The 5,761-nt window shown below is 54.7% G+C and overlaps 1 pseudogene; it reads left to right on the top strand.

The window, feature by feature from the left end:
• Positions 1-210: 210 nt before the first annotated feature.
• Positions 211-771, top strand: LOC139015752 (akirin-2 pseudogene; annotated as a pseudogene).
• The last annotated feature ends 4,990 nt before the right edge of the window (positions 772-5,761 follow it).

Genomic DNA, 5,761 nt, shown 5'->3' with positions numbered 1-5,761 from the left:
CTCGAGCAAGGCAGGGGCGTCTGGAGCCTCTCCCTGGGAATCCGCGCCTGAGGAGGTGGGAGAGCCCCCCTGACTCGGAGGCGGCGGCCTCCCCTCATGCCTGTCTGCTCTTGAGCCCAGTGGGTCAGCCGCTCTTGGAGTCCCCACTCTCCCCCCTTCCCTCGCCCTCCCTTCCCGTCCCCCCTCTCCACTCCGCCAGAGCCCCCGGCCATGGCGTGCAGGGCCACTCTGAAAAGGACTCTGGATTTCGACCCGCTGCTGAGCCCGGTGTCCCGGAAGCGGCGGCGATGTGTACCATTGTCAGCGCCCGCCTTGGCCGCTGCCGCCTCGCGGCTGAAGCACCTCCGAATGGAGCCGTCCCCCTTCGGCGACATCTCGTCCCGCCTCACCACAGAACAAATTCAGCACAGCATAAAACAAGAGTATAAACGCATGCAGAAGAGAAGACATTTAGAAACTTGTTTTCAACAGACGGATCCATGTTGTAATTCTGATGCACAGCCACATGCATTTCTCCTCAGTGGACCAGCTTTGCCAGGGACTTCATCTGCAACATCCTCACCTTTAAAGAAAGAACAGCCCTTATTCACCCTACAGCAGGTTGGGATGGTCTGTGAACGCTTGTTGAAAGAACGCGAAGAGAAAGTTCGAGAAGAGTATGAAGAAATACTGAACACAAAACTTGCAGAACAATATGATGCATTTGTGAGGTTTATGCATGATCAAATAATGCGACGATATGGAGAACAGCCTGCTAGTTATGTTTCATGAGTCACATTGGAACCCTGATCTAACTAAACCTAAAGCCTTCATCAAATGGAGAGACTTACTTACAGGAGCCTGGAAGGGACCTGATGTACTTTTAACCTGGGAGAGAGGATATGCTTGTATATTTCCACAGGACACAGACTCACCTGTGTGGATTCCAGACCGTCTAGTCCGACCTTATGTCACACCACCCTCTGTCTCTGCCTCACCCTCTTCCTCCCCTGTATCATCCATATCAGCCGACCCAGAGGACACAGCTGACTCCTCCCCAGACACTGACACCACCATCAAGCACGGCCCTGATGGACCCATGATCCAGTCCTTCAACGCTATGACGCTTCGGGAAGCCCATCGCCAATGACGCCGCCCACTATCCAGATCAACAAAGACAACCAAACCACCGCCTTGAGGAGAGCTGAAATCCCTTGACTGAAGAGGCCAGCAACCTTCTACAGGAACAAGGCTCTGTGTGCACTCCATCCACTATGTTTATAGCTATGCTCGCTATCATTGCTTGTCAGTCTTCTTCCGAGTCTTAAACAACCCAATCTGAGAGATGGCCACTGATTTACACATGCTATCATTGAAAAAATAAAAAAGGGGGAATTTTCTGGAAGCCAGTCCATCCTTGGAATAGAATGGATAGGATTAAAATCAACTGGTATAAATACAGATGTAACAGGACAATAAAGACTGAACCTGGCTGGAGAACCTTGCTATGCTGATCAACTGAACGCTGCCTCCATGTCATTCCTTCTTCGCTGACTCCATCCACACCTTTGGGAACCCCTGGACCTGCAGGGGCTGAACCCCAACACTCTCTATATTTTAAGCTTCCTCTCTTCCTGCAAATAGTCTTCTTCCCTGAAGTGGGGAGATGCTTCTGGCAGCCCAGAGTCACATTCTTCCAGCATTGTGACCCCCAAGGTAAAAGACAGTCTTTCCATCATCAAGAGAAAAATCCTGGAGAAAGACTCACATTGGTTAGGTGGACCAAGTTAATATTCCTTCACATATCACTAAGGCCAGGGAAACTGTGATGCTCTAATTTGCTGGGTATGGGTCATATTATCTCTCTGACCTAAAGGAGACCTGAGGAACAGGTACATTAACCAAAGGAGGGGGGAAAGAGAGAGCCCTGCTGGGAATCCTATCTAATAAAAGAGAAACATGGTAATTAACCATACGGCCGCTACCCTTCCCATTGGCTAATCAGTGAGATATGCAAATTAACTGCCAACCAAGATGGCGGCCGGCAGCCAGGCAGCTGACGGGAACAGGGAGGCTTGCTTGCTTCAGTGACAGAGGAAGCCAAGCTTCCCCGCCTGCCTTGCTGGCCTCTCAACTGCACTCTAAGCAACATTGTAACAAATATAGAAGCTAAACAAAACCCTAGGCTTCAGCCAGCAGGACTGCAACATTGTTTCAAATACAGAAGGTAAACAAAGGCCAGAAACCTGCTTTCAGCAGCCGAGGCCTCAGAGCTGGAGCCCAGCCTCAGAGCTAAAGCTGGCCCAGAATAAAAAAAAAAAAAAAAAAGGAAAAAAGGACAGGTTGGGAGCTTCAGTCACCTGCCAGCCTGAAAACGGCACTCAGCCCCTCACCCAGGCTGGCCAGGCACCCCAGTGGGGACCCCCACCCTAAAGGGGGTGTGACCAGATGCAAACAGCCATCATCCCCTCACCCAGGTTGGCCAGGCACCCAAGCAGGACCCCCACCCTGAAGGGGGTGTGACCAGATGCAAACAGCCATCATCCCCTCACCCAGGCTGGCCAGGCACCCAAGTGGGACCCTCACCCTGATCCAGGACACCCTTCAGGGCAAACCAGCCAGCCCCCACCTGTGCACCAGGCTTCTATCCTATATAGTAAAAGGGTAATATGCCTCCCAGCCCCGGGATCAACGGAGCAGCGAGGCCTCCCGGCACCGGGATCAGCGTGACAGGGGGCAGTGCCCAAACCCCCTGATCACCCTGCTGCTCTGTGTGTGACAGGGGGCGGGGCCACAACCTCCCTATCCGCCCTGCTCTGTTCGTGACAGGGGGGAGCTCCTCAACCCCCTGATCGGCCCTGCTCTGTGCATAACAGGGGGGAGCTCCCCAACCCCCTGATCGCCCTGCGGCTCTGTGTGTGACAGGGTGCGGAGCCCCAACACCCCCACCATCGGCCCTGCCCTGAGTGTGACAGTGGCAGTGCCCCAACCCCCTGATCCGCCCTGCTCTGTGTGTGACAGGGGGCGGTGCCCCAACTCCCCTATCGGCCCTGCTCTGTGAGTGACAGGGGGGAGCTCCTCAACCCCCTGATCGGCCCTGCTCTGTGCATGACAGGGGGGAGCTCCCCAACCCCCTGGTGGGCCCTGCTCTGTGTGTGACAGGGGGGAGCTCCTCAACCCCCTGATCGGCCCTGCTCTGTGCATGACAGGGGGGAGCTCTCCAACCCCCTGGTGGGCCCTGCTCTGTGTGTGACAGGGGGGAGCTCCTCAACCCCCTGATCGGCCCTACTCTGTGTGTGACAGGGTACAGAGCCCCAACCCCCCTGATGGGCCCTGCTCTGTGCGTGACAGTGGGTGGCGCCGCAACCTCCCCATCAACCCTGCCTTGAGTGTGACAGGGGGCGGTGCCCGAACCCCCCAATCGGCCCTACCCTGAGCGTGACTAGGGGTGGCATCGCAACCTCCCGATCCGCCCTGCTCTGTGCATGACAGGGGGCAGCGCCCCAACTCCCCAATCGGCCCTGCTCTGAGCCCGACCAGCGGCTGCACCTAGGGATTGGCCCTGCCCTCTGCCACCCGGGAGCAGGCCTAAGCCAGCAAGTCGTTATCTCCCGAGGGGTCCCAGACTGTGAGAGGGCACAGGCCGGGCTGAGGGACCCCCTCCCCCCCCTCCCCCCCGAGTGCACAAATTTTTGTGCACCGGGCCTCTAGTCTATATATATAAAACCCTAATATGCAAATAGACTGAACGGCGGAACAACTGAACAACCGAACAACCAAACAACTGGTTGCTGTGACATGTGCTGACCACCAGGGGGCATGCACGGAACATGGAGCAGGTAAGCAGGGGCACCAGACCAAGGTGAGGTGCCAGTCACTGTCATCGGGGCAAGCCTCTGTTGGTTACTGAAAATTCTTTGCTCCCACATGCCATAGTCCTGCCTGCTGCTCACACCTGCTGCCAGCACTGACCCCGCTTGCACCCACTGCTGGCACCAGAGCCACCACTCGCACCCACTGCTGGTTCCCAGCGCTGATCCTGATCTCTCGGCACCATCAGCAGGTGTGAGCAGTGGCTGCCGGCCCCGATCACCCCTTAGGGCTTCTCCACCTCCCCCTGCTCCTGAGGGGCAATCCGGGCCAGCAGCCGCCTCTTGCACCCACTGCCAGTGACAGCTCCACTCACACCCACTGCTGGCACCAGAGCCACCGGTCACACCCACAGCTGACACCGGGGCCCCAATCGCTTCGCACCCTCAGCGGGTGCAGGCAGGGCCAGCACCATCAGCGCTTAGAAGTGGCAGCAGTGGGAGCGGGGCTGCCAGGGGACAGGGGACCGGGGGCTGCAGTGGAGGGGCCCGGCAGGGGCGTGGAGGATGGGCCGGGACCCGCTCCTGTGCCCACTGCAGCCTTGAGGCCCACAGTTCCTTTCAAGGGGCACGAATTCGTGCACTAGGCCCCTAGTCCCAGTATAACAGCTACCACATTCTTGAGCTAAGTGGCAACCAAAGAAGCAAGGACCCTGTATTCCACAAAACACTTAAGATACACAGAGAATCCATCAATAACTGATCCCATGTAACTCCAGCATTTGAGCAAAAGTAGAGGCCCTGGGGGTCCGAATCTCTATCCATTTGCCACCAAACACCAGACCAGTGGAGGTGTCTCCATTCTTATGTGAAGCAGCACAGCGAAGCAGAAAAAGTCAGCCTTGGCATCGTGACCTGGGTTTATGCCTCAGTTCTGCTGTTTACTAACTGCAGGATCTTAGGCAGCCAACATAACCTCTGAGCCTCAACTTTTCATCAATAGTCTGGAAGAAATATTACCTACATCACAAACTAAATGCAAGGATTACATGACAACAAAACACCTCTACTGTAATGCTTAACAAAGATCAAACACAGAAGAGCAGGTGGGCTGCGGCTGCTACCGTCCCTGAGACACACCTGCACGTGGGAACTGGTGGAGCCAAGGACACGACAGGGGGTGCCTTTGGCAATGGGACTGGAGAAAATGTTCCTGACTGATCACATTTCTTCCTATTTGTATCTCAGACCTGAGACTTGGGATTTGGGCTTCTCTGATTCTGTTATGACAATGTCCTACTCCCTTGCTTCAGACAATGTCCTACTCATGGTTCAACTGCCCAAACAGGGGACAATTTAGTGTAAAAGGCATTGCCAACGATAAACTAGTTTTTATCACAGTATCAAAATGGCCTGCTATGTCTCCATTATACACGCCCCAATATAATAAAGGCATCTTCCTTTTACATCGCATCTTCCTTTTACATCACGAGGAGAAGGCCTTTTTCTCCCACTTCTATCTTAAGATGAACCCAAGTCACACATGCTCCGAATTCAATGCTGTCTTCCTCGTGTCTGGTTCTCCCGTGAGGGAGGGCAGTGAGACACCTTCCTCTTGGATGTCACAGCCCTGACCTCAGTCACAGTTCTCCAACTGCACACACTCAGAGGTTGGAACCATCCAAATGCTCACACATTTAAGAAAAGGCTGGAGGCCGGCTGGTGTGGCTCAGTGGTTGAGCGCCAGCCCATGAACAAAGAGGTCACTGGTTCGATTCCCAGGCAGAGCACTTGCCTGGGTTGGGCTCAATCTCCAGTAAGGGGTGTGCAGGAGGCAGTCGATCGATGTTTCTCTCTCATCAGAGTTTCTATCTCTCTATCCCTCTCCCTTCCTCTCTCTCTAAAAATCAAGAAAAACATTTTTTAAAAAGAGAGAGAGAAAGAAAAAGGAAGGAAGGGAGGGAGGGAGAGAG

This window comes from Myotis yumanensis, unplaced genomic scaffold, assembly GCF_028538775.1.
Source record: "Myotis yumanensis isolate MYYU_CA2020_CCGP unplaced genomic scaffold, mMyoYum1.0.hap1 SCAF_8, whole genome shotgun sequence".
In the NCBI taxonomy this organism is placed as follows: Eukaryota; Metazoa; Chordata; class Mammalia; order Chiroptera; family Vespertilionidae; genus Myotis; species Myotis yumanensis.
The sequence above is the reverse complement of the archived record's forward strand: the minus strand, read 5'-3'. Positions and strand labels throughout refer to the sequence as shown.